Source organism: Abramis brama, assembly GCF_963993115.1.
Source record: "Abramis brama genome assembly, chromosome: 2".
In the NCBI taxonomy this organism is placed as follows: Eukaryota; Metazoa; Chordata; class Actinopteri; order Cypriniformes; family Leuciscidae; genus Abramis; species Abramis brama.
In genome coordinates, this window is record NC_139964.1 from 8,954,143 (window position 1) to 8,963,318 (window position 9,176).

Below are 9,176 nucleotides of genomic sequence, written 5' to 3' on the forward strand. Positions count from 1 at the left end.
AAATATGTACAATAATTTAAAAATAATCTTATGCATTTTAATTTGAAAGGCTTGATGTAGTAGGAAACGATAGGGAAAATTATATTTAACATTTTGAAAAGCAATTCAATACCAATGTCAATACAAATAAATAAAAACCTTATGATCAAAATTCATAGAAATGAATCAATATCTGACAGCATTAAGATGTTTCTCATAAATTCCAATAAGGCCCATTTCATAATAATTTTGTAACAGTATTTACGAAGTAATTATTAAATATTCCTACAATAAAATCCAACCAATAAATATCTTATCTCAAAATATAGAAAAAAACACAGCCTCGAGCTGTGATTTTATGGCGAATCTGTGTGTTTGTGCGAGGACATGGCGTCTGTTCAAACAAACCGTGTGGAGAAATGGGTGTGGTGTTTCAGCTGAAGTGGCACTGCTGTGCCCAGGTAAGAGTTGATGCCTATCCCTGCCACACACACACACACACACACACACACACACACACACACACACACACACACACACACACCTCCAGGTCCACACACTCACTCACAATAACACACACACACCAGCATCACTTGTATTACACAAACTTACACCCAAAAAGCCCTCCAATCTCACACACACAGACCTACAGACACATATCACCTCGCAGCTGCCACGCCTCACACACACACACACACACACACAGCTGCTAGAATCACGCAGCAGTACGCAGTCTTCACAAATCCTGCAGATAAAACACCTTCACTCTCTATAGCTCTCAGCAACAGAAGTTACAACACAACATACGGTTTCATTTCTCCAGACCGACCGCCACCGCCTCAAGCTAGAGCATTGTGACCCATCCATAATGATGCACTTCTCCTCTTCTATTGACTGCGCATTCAAAACAACCACATCCATATTCACTTACACCTCACCTTCAAGCCCTTCTCAACACACATAGCTCAAAGTGAAAAAAAGCACATAAAACATAAATATGGAGGAATTTACACTAAGAAACTGTAAGGTTGCTTATGTGTTTGGAAGGAAACAGTCTCGAGTTAAAGAGCACTTATTATACTGCAACAGAATGCAAAATCCATGATTGATTGTGAACATCAAAATCCAAAAGAAATGTTAAAAAATGCAAGCATATGCAAAAATGTGCAGTTTTTACATCCATACCACACAAGTCTATTGGCATTTGTATTAATCTTTTGCTCTCTCAATGGGAATAATATAAAGACTTGGCTGTATAAATAAATATATTTATATTTAATAAATAAATAAATATATTACCTACATCTGTTTCATATATATATATATATATATATAGACACACATTTTTATAAATATATAGTTTTTTTTATATGAAGTCTAGCAGGTATGCATTAAATTGATCAATTTTGACAGTAAATATTTTTACATTGTCATTTCAAATAAACTCTAATGGATGGGAAAATGGAATGGAAAGATTTATATGGAAAAAATCCTGGGAAAAACATGTTTTCCACAAAAACATTAAGCAGGACAAATGTTTTAACATTGATAGCAATAAGAAATGCTTCTTGAGCAGCAAATCAGCATATTAGAATGATTTTGTGAATGATCTCATGAAGGTTCACTGAAATTCAGCTTTGCATCACAAAAATAAACTACATTTTAAAGGGTTTTAAAATAGAAAAACGGTTATTTCAAATTGTAAAAATATTTCACACGATATTAATGTTTTTCTGTATTTTTGAATAAATAAATGCAGCCTTGGTTGCCAAATGGCTACCAAAACAATTTAGTTTCATTCATTAGAATAAAAATACCTCATTTAAAGATAAGCTTCACAATGGTGCCTATATAAACATTTACATGTAGATGATAGCAAAAGTCAAAGTTCAAGGGAAAGGTAACAAAGGTGATTGACACCTGTCAGTTATACGTGGAAGTCTGGGTGTGGCCTCGTGAAAGAGAGTGAGAGGGAAATATAAGAAAAAAGAGGGAGATCAAGAGAGAACGAGCGATGACGGCAAGAGAAAACAACACCCAATAGGATACGGTGGGCCACGTTTACCACTTTGAAGATGGCAGTCGAGTCACAATAGACAGAGTAAGAGAGCCAAAAACAGAATGATTCACGCAAACAGCTACGAACAACTCTAAAGAAGCTGTAATGCCATCTCTGAACCCTTGAAACAAAAACGAGAGGGAGACGGATTGCTAATGTCTTACCTTTGCATATGCCCTGCAGTATATCAAACACACTCAAAGACACTTCTCTTTCAAACACCCACACTGTAAAAAAGAATACATTGATTTTATTAATATCTAATTAATAAAAATGAGGCAACAGATTACAAGCAATATTATTAATTAAATTTAACAAATTAGAATTGAGTAATAATTAATCAAATTAATTCCTTAAAAGTTAACCATTTAAAATGAGTAAAATGTACAAAATATCTTTTATTGCCAACATTGAAGACACCTGATGTTAACAAGCAGAATCACTGAAGGAGAAAACCATAATTAAAGTCACCATTGTGGAGATAAGTGTGTGTTTTAGTTGGGCTCTTGACCCTTAAATTATTAACTTTAAGTTTTGTTTGGCTGCTGTTCATGAGTTATAACAGCCAGATGAACAAAGAGAAAAGGTGATCTGATGGTGTTGGTTGTGATTTAACATAATCATTATTTCACAATCATTAGACCTGAATCACTGAACTCATATAGAGTCCAATTTATGGGTTAAGTTAACTTTATTAATTACAGCAGTATAATATTTTTAGCCTTTTCAATGAAATCCAAATGATCAAATCAATAATAAAAAATAAATAAATATGTAGGTTTTTTTTTTTTTTTTTTTTTTTAGGCACACTCACACATCAAGATTTTGCGTATGAATCTCAGCAATGGTGACGAACAGATCACCTCTGAACATAAGCTCATTATTTATTCATGCAGCAATGCATGATGGGAGCCATGAATGAGTTTTGATTGGTGGAACCCAGAATGCACTTGCAACATGCTTTATAAATGTCACCATTGTTGAGATTCACAGGCTGATTATTGATGTCTGTGTGTCTCCTTTTTATGTAAGAGAAACTTTTTAGAAATTATTTGCCTTACATTGTAAAAGTTAAAAATATTATGCCGTACAAGGCCAGTACTGCTATAATTAATAAAGTAAACCTAACTTATAAATTGGACTCTATATGAGTTCAGTGATTCAGGTCAAATAATTGTGAAATAATGATTATGTTAAAACACAACCAACGCCATTACATCACCTTTTCTCTTTGTTCATCTGGCTGTTATAACTCATGTACAGCAGCCAAACAAAACTTAAAGTTAATAATTTAAGGGGCAAGAGCCCAACTAAAACACACACTGATCTCCACAATGGTGACTTTAATTATGGTTTTCTCCTTCAGTGATTCTGCTTGTTAACACCAGGTGTCTTCAATGTTGGCAATAAAATATATTTTGTAAATTTTACTCATTTTAAATGGTTAACTTTTAAGGAATTCATTTGATTAATTATTACTCAATTCTAATTTGTTAAATTTAATTAATAATATTCCTTGTAATCTGTTGCCTCATTTTTATTAATTAGATATCAATAAAATCAATGTATTCTTTTTTACAGTGCATGCATTCAGCTTAAACTAATGCCCATCTGCCGCCACTGCTTTAGTCCAACCTAATGACAAAGTTTGGTGTTCACAGGGTGAAAAACCAGACAGAACCAAAAAGGGGAGGGAAAAACACTGGGGGAAAAAAAAAGATAAAAAGGGGGAAAGGGAAATTAAAAAGGCACAAAGGGGGAAGAAAAAGAAAGTGTGACCACTGAGGAAGGCTCAACAACTCGAATTCAAGTTTAGAGCCCCCCTTCGTGGAGTTTCCCCCTCCTTTTTTTGGAGGCTCTCATATTTCTTGTCTGTTCCGTTTGAGTGGGGTGCAAGGGCCCCCCTCCATCCTAAAGTCAGATAGATTCAGAGACACAACCTGTGTGTGCTGGACTGTAAGGACAAAAAGGATATTTTGGGTGGGATTTTGGGGATGTTTTTGTCTCATCGTGCCGTCGTTATCCTTTTCCACCCACCCACCTGTCCTCCTTACAGAGTACTGTAGATGGATGAGCTGAAATATTATTAAAAACTCGCTTCAATTGATAATAAACACTTGTGTGCATTTTCATTCTCAGGTTTTTTGTCCTCTAAATGTGTACAAATCAACCTCTGTCAACCTATGTGTGTGTGTGTGTGTGTGTTTCCCATATAGTAACAGCAACGCTAACAACTGTGGAGAATTGGATTTCGGTGTGTGTGTGTGTTACAATACGACTGTATGTTGTTCGGCTGACACATCACATAGTTGAGACCTTGCAACTGAAGAGAATTGGATTTGTGCGAGAGTGTGTGAGTGTGAGTCTGTGTGCTCAAATGAAATTAGTCACTGCTGTCTAAAGCTTTTTACTAGTGTATCACAAACACAATCACACTAAACACAAATTCCTCGTCCCCTATGGAGAGTGCATATAGCCATGACAGGACAGGACATGTTAACAAATCAAAATATGTTTACGTCCCCCATTATACACTGTGATCACTATCACAGCATTAGATCGGACTATTTCACTAGATTCCAACAACCAGAACCAAATTTTATGGCATTACCAAATTCAGAAAAATTAAATCATATTTTGGGAGAGAACTCTAGCTCAATCACAACAGCAGCAAAATGTGTGACAGCCTGCCACAAACTACGAGAGTCAGCCAGTGGACAAAACTAAAGTCAGAATCATTCTTATCTTGTCTGAATGTTGGTACAAATGTACAAAGGTGTTTTTTTTTTGTTTTTCTTGTTTATATAAATGTATTCATGCATTTGTTTACTGATTGATTTATTGACTATTTGTTCATTGCTCAATGCTTTGGCAATACTGTACAAGTCATGCCAATAAAGCTCATTTGAATTTGAATTTGAGAGAGAGAGAGAGAGAGAGAGAGAGAGAGAGAGAGGAGGTAAAGGAAGACAGCCCCAAGAAAGGGACCCAGAGAATAAGAAGAGCCAGAGCACCAAAGAGACAGAGCAACAGTTTCAATCTTCTTTTATCCTTTCCTGACTAAAACCCAAATGTGAGACAAACTGTCAAACTGACCAATCAGATAACTCCAACTTCCCCCATTGAACTAAAGGTGTGACAATTCATCGACCCCCGAAGTACACACATATTGGCCTACAGGCCTAGATAACCATCTGTGTCTTTGGGAACTCCAAATGGTCCTTGTGCGTGGTGGAAAGACGTCTTTGTTCGTTTCAAATATCTTGGATTATTTCAATTCTACAAGGGCATTATGTTTTGTTTTCTTTTAAATTAATAACATAATGCTAAACTTTCCATGATGCAAATTACTTTCACTGTATTTCACTTTCAAATTATTCACTGTACTGTATTAACAGAAGAACAATAATATTACGATTTTTATTACATATTTTTCCAAAAGTAATTTTAAATACTATTTTTGCACCGACACACTGTCCACTGGCACACACCAAAGACAACCAGATGCCACTAAGCATAAAGGCATGTGCCAATGCCGGGCTACTTAATATATTCTCTCATTCGGGAGTCAATTTCTGCTGAAGGCGAGCAGTAATATCTACATTCTCCCTGTTTGATTGTCAGGAAAGTGAGAACACTTTTTATCGAATCATTCATCATCAATTGCGGTTCACTTCTATGATTTAGTATGATTGTGTTTCATATCCCAGATCACCCTTTTTATGCGGACTCAGGTAGGCCTGTCGCGATAATTAAATAACCGTCTGATCGCGATTATTTGATCTAACCGCGATTGTTTCAGACAACCGCGATTATTGCGCTCTTTTATAGGCCTACGGCACAAGGGGAGTCATGGACCAAAATAAATAGACAAGCACTAATTACGTTTTCCAGCAACATATTCAAAGTCATCTGAAGCCATTTCATAGCTTAATGTGAGGTACAGTAGTATATTTACATTGTTAAATTAAAGTTCACAAACTCGTCTGCAGCTGTCAATCATTCCGTTCAGCATTCAAACAGCGCGCGTCGTCCGGTTACGACAGGATACACGGTAAAACTTTCTCCATTGTGACATTGACGTTATAATGCTTGATCTGTAGATAAAGGGCTGTGGATTTGCATAAAATGACTTTATTTTGCTGGAGTTTTTTGCTGTTTCTAAATGACTCGCTTGCTACCGTGTGCCTACACAGCACAAGGACTATGAATTGGCATCAGACGCAAACAAATGATCAATAAACTGTTGGACTGATATACACTAGGATTTGTGCCCTCGACATTTCTTCGCTTTGTGCCGTGAACTTTTAAATGCGCACTTGTGCAGCGCTGCGCACTGTGACTCCATGTTGCATTAAGCACATCATTCTGCACCCGCGATGCGCATACGCGCTTTGTTCCGCTCTGTTTTGAAGCGTATCATATTATCATGGTTTGTGCACATTTGTTTTTATTAACATGTTTAGATTTTATTAAATTACTGTGCAGATGTTTTCAAAAATTACTTTTTGCTGCTGATTTATACACTCACTAAGTTTAATAAACAAATTGTCATAGCTATTGAATATATTTATTTAATATTTAAAGGTGTTAACTGTAATCTTACACTGCAAAATGATAACTTACAAAGGATTAAATTTATCACAATTATTTAATGAATGAAGCACAAAGCCCTAAAACACACAATTAATCGGCATAATCGCCAAAGCCCTAACACAGACAATTAATCGGCATAATCGCCAAAGCCCTAACACAGACAATTAATCGGCATAATCGCCAAAGCCCTAACACAGACAATTAATCGGCATAATCGCCAAAGCCCTAACACAGACAATTAATCGTCAAAGCCCTAAAACTGACAATTAATCGCCATAACCGCAATTATTTTTTAAACAATTAATCGTCAGCCAAATTTCATAATCGTGACAGGCCTAGACTCAGGTACAGTTCACAAGTGTTTTTTTGTTGTTTGTTTTTTGCAGGTCAGAACAACATAGTGAACCCTTTACGTCACATTACCAAGAAAAATCCTAATATAAAATGCTTATGCGTGATGGCCAGGGGCGGAGCTAGACTCTCAGTACAGTGGGGGGTGGAGCTTCATCGTGGGGCCCTCTACTACCAAGTCATTTTAAAATTAAAACTGTTAAAAAAAAACATAAAATATCTGATGAATGCATATGTAATAATGTGTCACTTGTTAAGCCAAGTAAGCTTATATGTTAAATAAAACACAAAGAAAAGCCACATTCAGATGCTCCCAATATAGCCTACTGTAACAGAGCTGCCAACATTGTAAACTCCGAACCCGTGCATGAGATAGCCTATTCAAAGCAACGCAATTTCTTCATACATTTGCGATATAACAAAATTTAAATTTTAATTACAATGGTCATGTTTGTGCTTTTTGATTAGGCCTATTTATTATGTGCAACATTTAAATTAATATTCAGAAACGGGAAAAGTTACTTCTACCGTTTTTCTGATGAACTTTTATTAGCCTGCAAACCAAAATAAAATGGGCCTAGGCTAGGCTACTTGATTATTATTATTATTATTATTATTAAATTGGATGGGCTATCTCTGCTATTCTGAATTAACAGGATAGTTAAATTTTTCTTCGGCAGAACAAATTGTATAAAAACGAATAGCATACGAATAATAATTTTAAAAAAAATCATATAAAGATCAAGAAATCCAGAATTTTTTTTTATAAAATAAGGATAATAAAGTTACATCTTATTTTTTACGAAAATAAGGATAAATTATGTTTGACAGGGAAGGTCGCATGCACAGAAAACAGCGGGCATGCAGATGTGTTCTCTTGCGTCTTGCGCTTAAAGAACGATATCAAGAAGAACACCGTTCCTGTCCAGTGACGCAAGATCGGCGGCGTTTGAGGGGCCCCTAATTGGCACGGGGTCCTGGGGCGGCCGCACCCAAGCCCCCACGCTATCTCCGCTACTGGTGATTGCTTTTAGTCCCAGGTGGAAGTGTCGGAAATGACCAGTGTTCTCTTGTGGCTCGTGCACATTGCAAACAGAAGACTGCTTCGTCTCAATCTTAACGCTGTTGCAGAGTCTGTAGTGAAATTAGGATGCAAATGAGCATTTGAATGCAGGTTAGGGCCGTCAGGTAAAGTGGGCAATTTAAGCTTGATTGGACTGTGCTCAATGGTCTTAAAGCCTGGGTATACTTCATTTTTGCGTTCTGCTCCACACCTCAAAGGAGAACTCAGTAGATTCAGGTACAATTAATGACCATTAACCTAAATTATACTCAAATTCAATAAACAAATTTACATCCACTGTTTATTTTACAGTTGACATGACATATATAATAAACTTTTATTAGAAAACAAAAATGAGTGTGCAGTCAGGAAACTCAAGTAACGGAAAGAAAGAGCAGAAAGGAAGTCAAGGCATTAGATTAGACATTCAATATGTGGAGTGAAGAAAGGACGTGAGGAGCAAAATTTAGATGCAGAACATAAAGCTTTAAAATATAGACACAATTAAAGTTAATTTTAAGTGTTTAGTGAAAGCTTATACAGAAAAGCATTGTACAATATGGTTACCATTTGAAATGTTCCTCATTCAATATTTGCCTTGTTGCATGTGTTATAGTCACATTTTTAATATGTTTCATCAAGATTTCATCCAATTGAATGTCAATTAATTTTTACTCATAGCCTAGGCTATACCACTGCACAATAAATTTGAATAAAATAAACGCGGGGAAGGAAGTGTGTGAGACACGACATTACAATGTAAATGATAATGTAGGCGGCTATAAATTAGATGAAAGACATGTAAGCACATATTTTAATATATAACATTTCAACAGACATTTGTCACTAATGACAAATTATATTAACTTAATTAATAATACATTTGTATTTGTAAAATACACATGGATGTATTAGTCTACATATAGCCTATTAGTCTACATATTACATGAACGTATGGTAATTTATATTTTGGGTTGTTAAATATGTTTGTTTTATAATATGTGTTAATATTCTGTGTGTTCTTAATTTAGAAACAGGATTATTTTTGATAAATCAGGGACGGCCCACTTTATACCTAATAAGTTTAAGTTAACAAAAGTAATAATACAATAAAATTAAAATCTAGTT